Source organism: Coptis chinensis, chromosome 7, assembly GCF_015680905.1.
Source record: "Coptis chinensis isolate HL-2020 chromosome 7, ASM1568090v1, whole genome shotgun sequence".
Classification (NCBI taxonomy): domain Eukaryota; kingdom Viridiplantae; phylum Streptophyta; class Magnoliopsida; order Ranunculales; family Ranunculaceae; genus Coptis; species Coptis chinensis.
This window is the reverse complement of record NC_141462.1, coordinates 38,678,891-38,694,529: the sequence shown is the minus strand read 5'-3', so window position 1 is coordinate 38,694,529 and position 15,639 is coordinate 38,678,891. Positions and strand designations below refer to the sequence as shown.

General features: G+C 36.4%; 1 pseudogene; it reads right to left on the bottom strand.

The window, feature by feature from the left end:
* Positions 1–14,307: 14,307 nt before the first annotated feature.
* LOC147487460 (cysteine--tRNA ligase, chloroplastic/mitochondrial-like) overlaps positions 14,308–15,639 on the bottom strand; it is a 44,624-nt pseudogene continuing 43,292 nt past the window's right edge.

Genomic DNA, 15,639 nt, shown 5'->3' with positions numbered 1-15,639 from the left:
ATTCTGAAATACAACTACACTTTGTTATTCCTTTAAACCAAACAAAAAAGAAAACAGAAACAAATTATGTTTGGTAAAGAAGAAGAAGGAAAAGAAATATGTCGTAAGTTGTTAGGAATATACAACTTAATTGTAATTACTCTTTACTAATTACCAAATTATACAAACCTTTTGTCTTGTAAGTGTCTTGTACTTCGTAGCTAAATCCGAGCCTAGTGTAGATACACTATATCCTTAAGATAGATTTCCCCCTCATGGTGCTTGAAGGTTGATGGGAAACTCTCTCCCAAGATAGAATGGATTTCCTTCTATAGAAAGCTAGCACTTCAATTCTATAGAATCAGCGAACACAATATAGTATTTGACTAGGAACAGAGGGAGAAGAGAAAGATCAGAACTCTGTGTGATCTGGTGTATCTTTCTCTCCAAATTCATCCACTATTTATAGGTGAGTGGTGCCTCTTCGAAACAACACAGTGACTCTTGGGATAAAGTAAGCAACTCTTTGAAAAGTCACATGTTTCGAAAGGACACACCATTTTGGCATAAATCATTGTTTCGAACCAGTGCCTATTTCGAAAGGTCACACCTTTTCAGCATGATGCACTGTTTGAACCAGTGAACATTTCGAAAGGTCGCACCTTTTCGGCATAATATACTGTTTCGAACCAGTACACCCTTTCGAAAAGGTTTTTCTCACTTTACATACTGTTTCAAGATAAATCCATTTCATCTCAAGTGGGGTAACTTGGAAGACAAATTACTCATTCATATCTCAATAGATTTGTACAAATCCATTTTTCTAACAATTGTTAAGTCATTGAATCTTCCTGAATGGCTTGTGTATTGGGGAACATAGTTAGTACATCCTTTCTTTCCCCACTATCTAGAAGTTCAAAATATGTCCCTTATTAATTTTGTTCTGTTCAAGTGTTCATACTTCTTTACTTTGTAATTATATCTACTTAATTTGAACCAATCTACACATTTGGATTGAGGAGTTTCTTGGTCTCATGAACTATTTTTTTAGACTATCCATCCTACAACATGTGGTACTTTAACAAATTTTGCATCATGGTATTGTGTAATTTTTTTGGCATACTACTATTTAGGAGTTGCTATGATTATGCATTTCATCTAAGTTAGTACAGAGAATAGAGTCAACCTTATGGCTTGTAAAGGCTTGTTGAATGTCCTAATAGAGCAATATGATGAGTTGTCCCTTGCTTGTGGGGATGACCAAGCTACAAGAAGTTCTGGGAAGATATACAATTTTAAAATGTTTTTGTTGAAGAAGTAAGCGAGACCCATGGGATGCCACAAAAGGCAAAGAGGAGTAAACAGTGGGAGGAAGCATTTTCGAAGCTTGACGGGTTGACGCAACAAGTTTCTCGCCTAGCAAATGCAGTGAATAACGTCAATCAAAGCTTTTGCAACAGAGTCTTCTATGAAGTGATGAACATTGAGGGGTTTGATACTCAAATGTTAAAGTCAGCTTTTGAGTATCTAACTGAAAACCATCTTGTTGGGAAACAATTTTTTTCAAAGGCTAACGAACTTCATATGAATCGGTTGACGAGTTTTGCTGCAAGAGAGTGACTTGTGCTTTAAGAAAATAGGAATGGATGGTTTAAGAGGAGGGGTGACTTTGTTGTTTTTTACTCTTTTGTAGCTTATTTGGTATTCAGTCGTATAACAATGTTAGTGCTTACTTTGTGTTTCAGATCATGGTTGTGGTATTCTGAATTGTGCCAATGTGGTTAATCATGGTTGTGGTATACCGAACCTTTCCTTGTAGCTTTGCAGAATGTCAGTACCATTCTTATTAGGATTCATTGTTATTTTCGTAATGTCAGTAATGTAAAAGACATGATCTAATAGTTATAGGTTGATGCATCAACCAATTATATCACAGGTTCAATTGCTCAGATCGAGTTGGCCTTATGTAGTTCACTCACAACTACATACATACAGTAGAACCATTAGGTTGGTTCATACAATAATTTCACAAATAGGTGGATACAATACAGAGGTTCTTCATTAATCTAAAACTAACTATTATAACTTGTTATAGCAGAGGACCTAATAACAGTTGGCTGATTCTTTGTACGTTTGAAACAAGGAAATATATCAGCCCTCCTAGATTAAAAACTATCTAATCCAACATTTAGTTTGGGCCAGTTATTTGGACCATATTAATGTTGTCAGCCACTTGGCATTCGCATAGAACATAACATAACTCGAAGTTTTCATAATTATTAATTTCACATTTGAAATTTCTTCATGTTTAATTCCAATATAGGTGGGACGATCGAAACTCAGCTGTTATACCATATGAAAATATGTTTTACCAAGTTGGTCTACTAAGGTTAGCCTCGGACGCCAGTGAAGAGAACTACTTAAGCGCTCAGAATCGTCTGATTCTTAAATTCTGCGATGAATCAAGAATCAAAGTGAAGCAATATCTTGGATATTACAAAACTCAAGAAGAATGGGAAAAACATTTTGGTGATAAATGGAAATTGTTTCGCAAAAGGAAATCGGAATTCGACCCCAAGTTCATTTTAGCAACAGGTCAACAAATATTCCAACCTATTTCCGATTCTCCATCAAATATTCCAACCTAGTGTGTTTATGGCTTTTAGTGTTCCGTCAACTTCACAAGACCATATTAAGTTGTTATATAAGCTTTATCTCATTAAATGTGTATGTGGTAGCTTATTGTTATGGATTGTTGTGTGTACATACATGTACAATCTATTTTTGGATGCAAGGTTATATCGGTTACTATTTTTGTGTGTATATGTATACAACATTTTACACAACGCGTTTTATACAATTGTCTATATTTCACTCTACAAATTTATTTATGACTTGATTTTTTATGGAAAGTCATCTTTTCACTATGGATAATAACAACCCTGCAAAAAATGGGCACATTTGGAAATTTCAAAAGATGTCAAAAGAAGGTTGCAAAATTTTAAATCCTGACTGTTAAAAAAAAATCACATTTTCAAATCAACTTTTGAAAGAGGTAGAGATTTCGGAATGAACTCAAATTTTGTGGATATGATATTTATAGTGATTAGATCATACCCAAAAAGTATTAGCTCTTAGTTCAACTTAAAAGGGTATTGTATAAACTGTTGTACAAAAAGTATTGTATGTGGATTCCTCCTCACCCATATATATATATTAGCTCTGGTTAGTTTACCATACTTTTTACTATAATGTATTAAGACAAACAATATTGGGAGCCAATTATGAGGCAGACATGGGAGAGAGTCGAGGACTCACTACCAAGTCCTACGTAGGTTAACAAATACAAGTCACCATAAAAGCTAAGTGAAGGAAATATACACCCCCAACTACTCCCTTGGTCGACTAGCTAGTTCCCCGATCGTGCCAATGCATAACAAAGTCCCTAAAATTTTAGTTTGTTCTTTTCATTAAGTTAAAACTCAGTACAACACATACGAGGTCATTACTTTTGGATCAATTTAATCCCGGCGATGTATGTTGTCTGTAATCATTTGATTATGCTTATACTCCTTTCCACTAAAATGTGATGTGCTTTTGTCGATTATTATTATCGAACAATACTATTTTTGTATTTTTTTGGATGACGTTCAATTATTTTCTGTATTAAACAAAATTAGTATTTGTATTGTATTTTAAAGTAATGAACTGTTGAAATAGTTTGATTATTAACTTTTAATTGAAAAATAATCCTATCCATGTTTGCACTCTCTTTTAATGGATTAATGGCTACATTGTTTAATAAACCGTACACAATCAAACTGTTATGAGTGTTATGTAGAAAAGACAATATGCAAGAATAGTTAGGTGTACATAATGATATTTGTTTTGTTACCAGGTACAATTCTCAAGATCAAATTATTTTTTGAGATGTGGATCACGGTCTGACAGTTGAAGAGAAGAATTACTTTGTGCGTACGGGAAATACTTGACAGCGGTTGGATATTATTAGGATAATCCAATGCAGACAACAGTTAAATTATATTATACGGCCTATGAGCCTTCAAGTAGCTTATTCATATTTATCGTATTAGCAGGCATGTAATATTTATCATATTGGCAGGCATGTAGTACATAATGTAGTAGGCCTTATTTTTCTTGAGAGCTTACCTCTAGGTGAGCTCTATTCGATTATTGTACTCTTTTGAAATTGAAATTGAATTTTTATGTGTCTATTGCCTTACAATTATAATGACGGTTATTCTTCCAAAATCTTTCTGTATGGACTTGAGCAGCAGGGCAGCAACATCCCCTCAAGGTCACTGGTGATCTGAGGCAGTATCAGGTCGAATTTCCAACCAGGGCATGGGATTAGTCGAAGTGTGCGTAAGCTGGCCCGGACACCAGGTTCAAAAAAAAAAAAAAATGGGGTAGTAACATCTTACCAAATTTCATTCATGTTCAGATAGAAATAGCATAATAGTGTACAATTTGGAGTAACCTCAGTCAATGTAATTATGCACTTGACACGTATTTGAGTTTATACAGGAAGCATGTGATTTATCATGTAAACCCGAGATTTTTTCATTTGAATTTTGTTGTCATTAGAAGATAATGGGGATTCCTCTTTGAGAGATACACAAAAAAATTGATCAATTTCTTTATACTATTTGTCCCTAGGTTGTGATTGCGCATACATGAATTCCACCTACAACTTATCTACTCATTCCACTTCTCAGCCACGCACAATTGGTTTTTAATAATCTTTTTTAACAATATATAATAAGGAATATTATCTATGTTTTTTAATGTTTAATATAATATCCATTTCTACTTCACATAAAATAATAATAAACTAAAAAATGTAGAAAGCCCAAAGTCAACTTTAGAAAATTGTAAGTCCGACCATAGGCCGGGCCAAATAGCTAGTATTCCACAATGGGCTCCAAAGTTTGATACCGTACCATAATTTAGTTCTTGACGTGTCTAGTACCCACTACTTGGATGAACAAGCAAAAGACTTATTGCTTTTCATGCAAACTAATGGATTGGCGGATGATACTGAAACCTTTTATGCTGTAATGGTCGTCTTTAGGAAAGCTGGTAAACTAGTTCTTGCAAGGCGTCTCTTTTACTCTCTCCTCCTAGATGATATGCCCCTTGAGAAGAGGTTCTATAACATAGCCATTGATGACTTTTGTAAAACTGGGATGTTAGACGCATAGATGGATATAGGGGGGTGCGAGCGGTGGCAGTCGCACCCCCTGAGATTAGAAAAACTCTACTACCACATAACTAATTGCCTAGAAAAATCTTCAAACTATAATGACTCGCACCCCCAATTTTTTTTAGCAAATTTCTACTACCCCACCCCCAAAATTTTCACAACCATATTGAGAATATAATCAACAAAAAAAAAATAGTATGAAAAAAAAAAAAACTAATAAAAAAAAATCCTTTAAACCAACAATTTTTTTACTTCTCTTTTTGCCCTTACAAAATTATCATTTATCATTTATTTTGAGTCCAAAACGAGTTTTTATCCAGTACGTTCCATTGCTAACGACTTTGTGAACTATGTATCGGCCTTCCCAAGTTGGGTCAAGCTTGGCTGGTGCTAAGGTCTTTTTGAGGACTAGGTCACTAGCTTGAAAAGATCTTGGGACAACTTTCTTATTGTAAGATCGTTGGATTGTTTTGTGATACCGAGTTAGGGATATTACAGCTGTTTCCCTTCGTTCTTCTTGGAGGTCGACTTCTTTGGCTAAGATATTGTCATTTCCTCCTGATTCGACGATGTCAGAACGTGTTGTTGTGATTGTAAGCTTGGATGGTATGACTACTTCTGTTCTGAAGCAAAGTGTGAAAGGAGACTCGTTGGTATTGGCTCGTGTTGTTATTCTGTATGCCCATAAGATGTTCTCGAGTTGTTATGGCCATTGGCTTTTCTTGCTCTCCAACTTCTTTTGGAGATTTTCTTTGATGGATTTGTTTGTGGCTTTTGCTTGGCCATTGCTTTGTGCATATCTAGGTGTAGAAAATGCTTGAGTGATGCGCCATTTTTACAAGAATGCCTTGACTTATATGCCAGCAAATTGGGTTACGTTGTCCATGACGAGAGTGTGGGGTAGACCAAATCTTGTGATGATATTGGTTCATATGAAGTTGATGACGTGAACTTCCTTAACTTGAATAAGTGAGATTGCCTCTACCCATTTGGTGAAGTAATTTGTGGCTGTCAAGACGTATTTGAGTCCTATTTTCTTTTGTGGGATGAATTGTCCCATGATGTCTAGCCCCCACATATGAAAAGGCCAGGGGCTGGCTATGTTGATCAACTCTCCTGCTGGACTTAGGTGGTTGTGGCTAAATGTTTGACATTAGTGGCATTTGAAGACATACATCTTTGCCTCGATGTGCATGTCTGGCCAATAATACCCTTAGGCGATTACTTTATATATGAGCCAGAGATCTTGCTCCTGCATGGTTGCCACATTCGCCTTTGTGAATTTCGTCAAAGATGAGTTGGCCTTCGCGTGGAGTTATGCACTTTAGGTGGAGTCATTATGCGGATTTATGGAACAATCGTCCGCTGATCATGGTGTATCTGGGAGCTCAAAATTGTATGACACGAGCCTTCTTTGCCTATGCTGGCAGCTCGCCATGTAAGATAAATTTCAGAAATGGGCCTATCCAAGATTGATTGATGTCTTCGTCGGATAAAGGCTGGAAGTCCGTGAGGCTGTTGACACTTTCTTGTTGGTAGGCGGCCCTTTCTAGGATGTCAATTTAAACTGTACTAGGACATGCATCTCGGGATTTTGAGGCTAAGAAAGCCAGGCTGTCTGCATGTCTGTTATCCTCTTGGGGAATGTTTTCCAAGGAGAATGTTGTGAACGAGCTGATGATCTCATTGACGACCTGAGCGTACTTAGCTAAGTTTGCTCCATTTGTTACATACTCTTTAGTAATCTGTTTGACGATTATTTGGGAGTCACTGTAAGCTTTGAGCTTTCGGGTTTGTAATGTTTGTGTCATATAGAGGCCTGTGATTAACGCTTCATATTCCGCTTCGTTGTTGGATGTTGCGAAATTGATCTTGATTGATTTTTGTAGCTGGGTTACTTCTGGTGAAGTTAACACCGCCCCCATCCCACTACTACTATTGTTGCAAGCTCCATCTACGTAGAGGTGTCATGTGTCTAGGGTGGTTGGTTGATGGAGTGAAATGATGGGCTTGGGTTCCCAGTTGACATCTTCGACGGGGAAGTCGACAAGGAAGTCAACAACTACCTGACCTTTGAGAGACGTTCTGGGAACAAAGTCTATGTGATGCTCGCCGAGTTCTTCAGCCCATTTGGCCATGCAGGCTGTTTTGTTATTAGAACTCAAAACCTGCTTGATGGGTACATCTGTTATGACCTTGATGTTGTGAGCCTAGAAGTAAGGTCAAAACTTGCGAGCAGAGTATAACAGAGATAACATTATTTTCTCAATTGGAGAGTAATGCTTCTCTGAATCCGCCAAAGTTTTGTTGGTGAAGTAGACAAGCTTTTCTATTCCCTCACTTTCGCGAAAGAGGACCAAGCTGATGGCAAAGTCGATAGTTGCGAGGTAAAGCCCCAGTGTCTCTCTTTCATTTGGTTTAGACAGGACAAGTGGCGTTGATAGGTAAGCCTTCAGGTCGTTGAAGGCTTTGTGGCATTCATCTGTCCATGTGAATGTTGCGCCTTTCTTGAGTATTTGTAGGAACGGTCTGTATTTTTCAGATGCATGTGAGATGAATCTGTTGAGGGCTGAAACCATGCCAAATATCTTGTGAATTTGTTGCTTGGTAGTTGGTTCTGGCATCTCAAGGAGAGCTCGTATTTGCTCTGGATTTGCTTTAAAGTGTCTTTGTGAGATGAGGTATCCTAGGAATTTTCCTGAGGCTACCCCAAAACACATTTTGTTTGGTTGAGCTTCATTTTGTTTTAGTGCAATCTTTCAAAGGCTTCATATCGTCTATGTAGAGTTCCATAGTGTCGCCCAGCAAGTCTCTGAACATCTTTGTGACAAGTCTTTGGTAGGTCACCCCAGCGTTCTTCAAATTGAATGGTAGGACGTTGTAGCAGAACGTTCCTTGTTCGGTTATGAAGGATGTTTTTTTCCTAATCTTCCTCTACAAGTGGTATCTGATTGTATCCACTATATGCGTCCATAAATGATAGAAGTTCATGTCCGTAGGTTTGAGCTACCAATATGTCAATCCTTGGTAGGGGGAAGCTGTCTTTTGGGCAATGCTTGTTGACGTTGGTGAAGTCTATACAGAGTCGTACCTAGCCATTTTTCTTATAAACGGCTATGATATTAGCTAGCTAAGTCGGGTACTCGACTTCTCTAATGAATCCAACATTTTTGAGCTTTTCTATCTCTTCGTTGATGGCTTTTTGAAATTTGAGTGCTAGTTTCCTAGGTCGTTGTTTGATAGCTTTACAATTGGATCTACATGTAATTTGTGGCAAGTGACCTGAGGGTCGATTCTTGGCATATCGATATACGACCAAGCAAAAACATTTTTATTGAGAGATAGAAATTTGACAAGTTGCTCCTTGAGCTTGGGGTCTAAATCAGCCCCTACATAAACAAACTTTGGGTCATCATTTGTGCCCAAATTGACTTTTTTTCCCGGTTTGATTTGTGCTTGTTTCCCCTTGAGCTTGTCTGATGCCGATGCTGGAGGGCTGGAAGTTTGAGGATCTTGCGGCTTCGGGATTTCTTTGGTTTGGACGACCTGAGTTTTTGTCGTGGCTATTGTGTTGACTTGATTGCATCGATGAGCTTCTAGTCGGTTGCTTCTGAGCTCGATGATGCCTCAGGGACCGGGGAATCGGAGGACTTGGTGTAAGATTAATGAAACTGCTTGGATCTTGTGAATCCACCTACATCCTAAGATGGTAGTGTAGGATGACTTGACATCAATCACGCTGAAGCATGTTGAAGTCTTGACCATATCCTATTTTTCTCCAATGGAGACTGGTAAGATGACATCTCCAATGGCATATGTGTGGTCTCCATTGAACCCGTAGAGTGGTGCAGTTGACTCTATCATCACCGAGTCTGGCAGGTGCATATCCTTGTAAGTTTGGTGGAAAAGGATGTCGCAGGACCTGCCTGGATCAATTAGGATCCGTTTGACTGTCTATCCGTTAATCTTGACGTGAACTACCGAGGCATCATTGTGGGGTAGGCACACCTTGTCAAGATCTTCCTCTGTAAATGATATGGAGGTCATAGCCTGAGACCTGGAAGGAGTGATTACTTCAGCTTTCAGAAGGATAGCAACAAGTTAACAAATATTCCAAGCTATTTTTGATTCTCTGTCAAATATTCCAACCTAGTGTGTTTAAGCCTTTTAGTGTTTCGTCAACTTCACAAGACCATATTAGGTTGTTATATAAGCTTTATCTCATTAAATGTGTATGTAGTGGCTTATTGTTATTGATTGTTGTGTGTACATATCTGTACAACCTATTTTTGGATGCAAGGTTATATCGGTTACTATTTTTGTGTACGTGTATATGTATACAACAGTTTATACAATTGCCTATATTTCATTCTACAAATTTATTTATGACTTGATTTTTTATGGATGTCATCTTTCCACTATGGATAATAACAACCCTGCAAAAAATGGGCACATTTGGAAATTTCAAAAGATGTCAAAAGAAGGTTGCAAAATTTTAAATCCTGACTGTTAAAAAAAAATCACATTTTCAAATCAGCTTTTGAAAGAGGTAGAGATTTAGAAATGAACTCAAATTTTGTGGATATGATCTTTATAGTGATTAGATCATACCCACAAAGTATTAGCTCTTAGTTCAACTTAAAAGGGTGTTGTATAAACTATTATACAAAAAGTGTTTGTATGTGGATTCCTCTTCACCCATATATATATATATATATTAACTTTCGTTAGTTTACCATACTTTTTACTAAAATGTATTAAAACAAACAATATTGCGAGCCAATTATGAGGCAGACAGGGGAGAGAGTCGAGGACTCACTACTAAGTCCTATGAAGGTTAACAAATACAAGTAACCATAAAAGCTAAGTGAAGGAAATATGCACACCCAACTACTGCCCTGGTCGACTAGCTAGTTCCCCGATCACCTAGCTTCTGTGATGATGTCGTGCCAATGCATAACAAAGTCCCTAAAGTTGTAGTTCGTTCTTTTCATTAAGTCAAAAGTCAGTACGACAAGAAAGCCCTAACTTCAATACAAGTGCGTGCTACTAAAAGTAGGTGTTGCACCATCTCTAAACGTATATGCTCTGCCCATCACAGATCCACCGCGTTTGTCTGTATCCACATCTTTAATAGTTGTTTGAGTCATTAATGCCCCAACAGTGTATAATAATTGCTACCTCCTCCTCCTCTTTTGCCTCATCATATCATTATTCTCATCTCTTACTTTTTCCATATAGTCATCTTCAGCGGAAGTACCAGAAGACGCGGTAATACCAGAAGACGAACTATTACTACTAGATCCCCATAAACTTTGGTTGAATACAATTTTATCTTGTCTAGACATTTTTTTCAATATTTAGCTTGGTTGTGGAAAATAAGATGGTTGTTTGTTTGATCTGGAAGAAGAGTAAAATGAAATATGTAAGGTAAGATTACATATGATAGCTAGATTTTGGTCCACTCTCCAATTGACAACACATTCTATCCAAATATACCATAGTGATAGCTAGATTTTTGTTTACTCTCCAATTGACAACACATTCTATCCAAATGTACCATAGTGATAGCTAGATTTTTGTTCACTCTCCAATTGACAACACATTCTATCCAAATGTATCATAGTGATCAACACATACCCTCAATAATTTCAATGTATAGATCACCATCAATAAGTTCAATACATGGAAGCCACAGTGGGATGGACATATTAACCAGACGGGATGTTTCATTTCGTCTCGGTTTACACCATACACAGATGTTCCTGAAATATGCAAAACTGCAATAGATACAACAAATAAAAAATCCTGAAAAACTCTACGGACTTATTCTACTCAACTGATACAACAAAAATCAAAACTACAGCACCAAAGTCTAACACAGAAACTCTGTACAAAAATTTCTAATTTTTTTTTTGTAATAACCTCCTTTGTTTTATTAACATATTCATATCAAAAACCTACCAATATTTTCCTAAATAATAAATAAATCATTACAAACAACAATCCAAAATGCCATATTACAAGTAATAGCGCACAATTATTACAAACAATAAGAATTTAACTACGAATAACTATTGAGACCTCCTCCCCCTACGAGAAATAACCTGGCTTGAAGAGCTCTCCTCCCTACATCATTGTCACCACTCTGGTTGAGCTTGAGCTTGAGGTGTGACACTTCCTAACATAGCAGCATTCTCCAACTCTTACACACGTCTCTGAAGCTGCAAAGTTCAATTTCGCTCTTGTTATAAGTACTCAAAACTTTGATGAGAGGACTCTATGAACGACTCACGCATGCCATAACTCAGAGAGCTGTATGATAACCCGTAAAAACTCAATTAGATTACTCTAACCTTATTCTTACGGTATCAATTATTTATTTTCTACTATCACATATAGATTCATGCAATATATATAGAGTACGGATTCATTTCACTCTTAACTCTCAAGACTTAAACAAATTCAATTGAACAAACACAAGGAATAATGGTGAGATCAATAATTATGGATGTGAATTTATACTACGAGATAATACTATCAATTGATCTTATACTAATATTAACTAAAGTAATTAAATATAGATGAATCAAATATGGATAACGAATTAGGGGAATTTGATTCCACCTTGAATTCAACTCAATAACTTAGCATAGATTGTTGTAATCCAATTCTTTACGTTCTCACATAAAGATTTGGTCGTTCTAATCCCTAATTATTCATGGCAAGCTCCACCAAATAATAACTAGCATGTGAGGAAGTTCAACCCATTCTCACGGCGAATCAACTACCTTCTAGAGTGGAATAGAATTTTACAACTATTTCTACACTACACAATCAAGTTTTCATCAAAGCTTTCTCAAACCCCTCTAATGGAGGTTTAGCTTTGATTCATCAAACTATCATTTATAGATTAATAACAATGAGAACAAAACATGATTGAATGAATAAATTTACTTTATTGATCTAAAAGAAAAGAGTCTAATCATACAAGATTGGATAAAAACTAGTAATGATTATTAACTAAATCTATGAATTAAAGCTAAAATGATTTAATGAAATTAAACTAGATCTAAACTAAGTTATTTCAATCTAAACTAATTAAAAACTAACTAAAACTAATAAACTAAGTAAAAACTAAGTTATAAACTATATTAATGGAGTCTAACTAATTTATTTTCTAAGCTAGGTCAAACTAATGAGTCTCCTCCTTTCTTCCCTTGAAGAAGAGAAAGTGATCCCCAATTTTGTGCATGGGCTTGGAGTCATGTTTTGGGCCGGAAAATCGAGCCCAAAACCCAATTTCTTCAGTCCACAGAGCCCTTTTCAGCTGGATTTGACTTCAACAGACTTTTCATCCACTTTTTCTTCTCTGATTGGGTTAAGACTTAGATCATTGGAAATCTCTTTCTAAGCCGGTCGTTTTGACATAAGGTAGGCCCAATTCCGAGAACTGAGTCCAAAGATAGAGCCTTCGGAAGTTCTGCTGACTTTTTACGCGTTGTTTCTGCCCGCGTTGACTTTGACTTTTCAGCTTTGGCCGGGCTTTAAAAAGGCTTTTTCTCCTTGAATCTTGCCCTTTAATCACAGAACTTCTTAGTAACCAACCCTTGCTCCTTTATCTCGTAAAAGTGACATATTTCTGCACATAATTGACTCCAATGCCTGAAATACATAAAAACACGTAATCAGCATAAACTCTTATTTATTACTCGCATAATTGGTCTAAAAGTATTATTGTTAAGGGGTTAAAACTACAGTTTTGGGCTCTTATCACTGTAGTTAAGGAGCTCCGACCTTACTTCCTCATGTTTAACAAAACAAATGCATGTTACATGTTATAGTGAATAATAATAATAAATCATGAATAAATTTAAATCATACTAACCATGGCTAACTGCTCAAACTATTTTGACAAATCTGTGACCAATACGGCATTTGCTGGTGGAATAGGTATGCTCATCTCTTGCCCCTGAGAATTAATCATGATCCAGTGCTAAAGGTTAGACTCATCAAATATTTGTGGAGTTCCTTGCGGCATCTCAATATCATGAAACACCCTGGGCTGTGACTGTGGAAACTCCACTCCTTCTGGGAAATGAATGTCAGGCCTCAATGCTTCGGAAGTAACCCCTTCAAAGTTGGTGCCCTAGTATAACGCACCTAGCAAGAGACCTCGACCAATCCTCTTCTAATACAAGTCATAGTCTCCCGTAAAAATGTAAGATGTTGCATTCGGCCAATCATTTGGGTTTGCTCTATAGTGTGCAAGAGTTACAGAAAGAATATAAGAGACTGTCATATCTATGGTGGTGGGTAAGGTGTAACAATCTCTCCAGATACTTGACGCCAACATCGGTCCCCAAGGTACCATGCAGTTACTGACCCTATAAGTATCACTCGCCGCTTAGAAAGAAACCTTGCTCAATGACACATATATGACAATCTGCGGTACTCAGTCTTTTCTGGAACATATGGAATATCCTCATAAGGGGTTTGAAAGATGAAGGAAGAGGCTCAGGGTTGCCATTCAATTCGTGTAGCTCCTAAAAGCACAATCTGTTGACAAGTGCTACGAATATTTTGAGATAGATCATTATACCCCCTCTGCCTACGATGAAACCCCCATGCTTGAATACATGGAATCAGGTCATGAGTCTCATTCTCTTGCAACGTCTTCAACACAGGATGCCTTACATGAAAATATTTGTACTACCAATACTAAATCAATAGATAAAATACAATATCAACATAAATATAAACATGTCAACATTAATAACTAGATAAATAAATGAGATGAAACAATAGCTTAATAAATAAGACTTTACCGATATAATCCAAACAAAGCCACACAAATTGCCTTTAGCGGCTTTAGTCTCAACTGCGAGGTCTAGCCAACGGTAAAGGTACATCAAGATCGATTGACCCCAATCATAATCCTACATCCTCTTTCGTCTAAGACAACGGCTATCCACCCGATACGTAAGAAACTATCAGAGTATCCAAATAGTATCACAGCAACAAAGTAATAGAGGAATGCACGTACATATTCTTCGATCGACTTAATGCCAATCTGATAGTCTTTCGACTTCTCCTTTAGCCTATTTCAAGTATCTTGAAGTAAACCAACTCATATTTATAACTCCTCCCTTAAAGTGCTCAGCTGATAATCTCAAGAACACGTCTTCCTCATCATCTTCTACTATATCAAAACCTTGAAAGAAACTCATTGCAGTAGTAAAAACCTCCAAATTTTCATCAAAAGGAACGGCATCTCCATAACCATTAGGGATACCCATGAGCATGGTGAAATCAAGAGGGGTAATCCCAAGCTCACTGATAAAATGGTAAAATGATAGTTTTACCTACGCATAAGCTATGAGACTCAAATGCAAGTAAAACTAAAACTAATTTCACGCTTATGTTATCAAAGTTTTCTACACTCTCGATACTATTGCAATAAGTGGAGTAGAGAATTCGTTCCACTCCTAGTTCTTTAGAATTCAATGTTAACTACGATAATCAGTCTATCAAAGTCAATGAGAGTAATGATGGAAATTATACTACGATGGTAATTCAACTAATCAAGATGCGATAATTCAAAATACAGAAATACTAAATTGTCTATATGATAATGAATTAGGGGAATTTGATTCCACCTTAATTCGACTTAATCAACTAGTGTGGAATTGTCGTAATCCAAATTGTAATGCTTCCGCATAACAATTGGGTGTATCTAATCCCTAATTATTCATAGTAATCTCTACCAACTAACAACTAGCATGTGAAGCAATCAAACCGATTGTCATGGTGAACTAATTACTTTCTAGAACGGAATAGAATATTACAAACTATTCTACACTAACAACAATCAAGTTTTCATCAAGGCTTTTTCAAACCCCTCTAATGGAGGTTTTAGCCTTGAATCATTATACTATCATTTCTTATACAAGAACAAATATAACAACTCATTATTGAATTTTTTTTATTAAACTTTATAATCTAATTTAACAATAGTCTAAGATTCAAAATGGATTAAACTGAATTTAAAACTAATTTAGAACTAAGATTATGAATACTAATTATCAAATTAAAACAAACTAATTATGAATTTAAGACATCTAAATCTAAATAAGAATTAAATCAATAAACTAAATTAAAATGAAAAACTAATACTTTATTATAAAACTAAATCTGATTCTAAATAATAATCAACTTTATTCTAAAACAAATTAATTGAATGTAAAAACTAGATCTAAAACAAGTTATTGGATTATTGCTCACTAAAAAAACTAGATGCTTAAGAGCTAAGTCTTGTGTCTTCGAATGGAGGAGACAAGATCCACTTTTTCGTGGTGGGCTGAGGAGCCATGTTTTGGGTCGAAAAATCGAGCCCAAAACCCAATTTCTTCAGTCTACATAGGCCTTTCCAG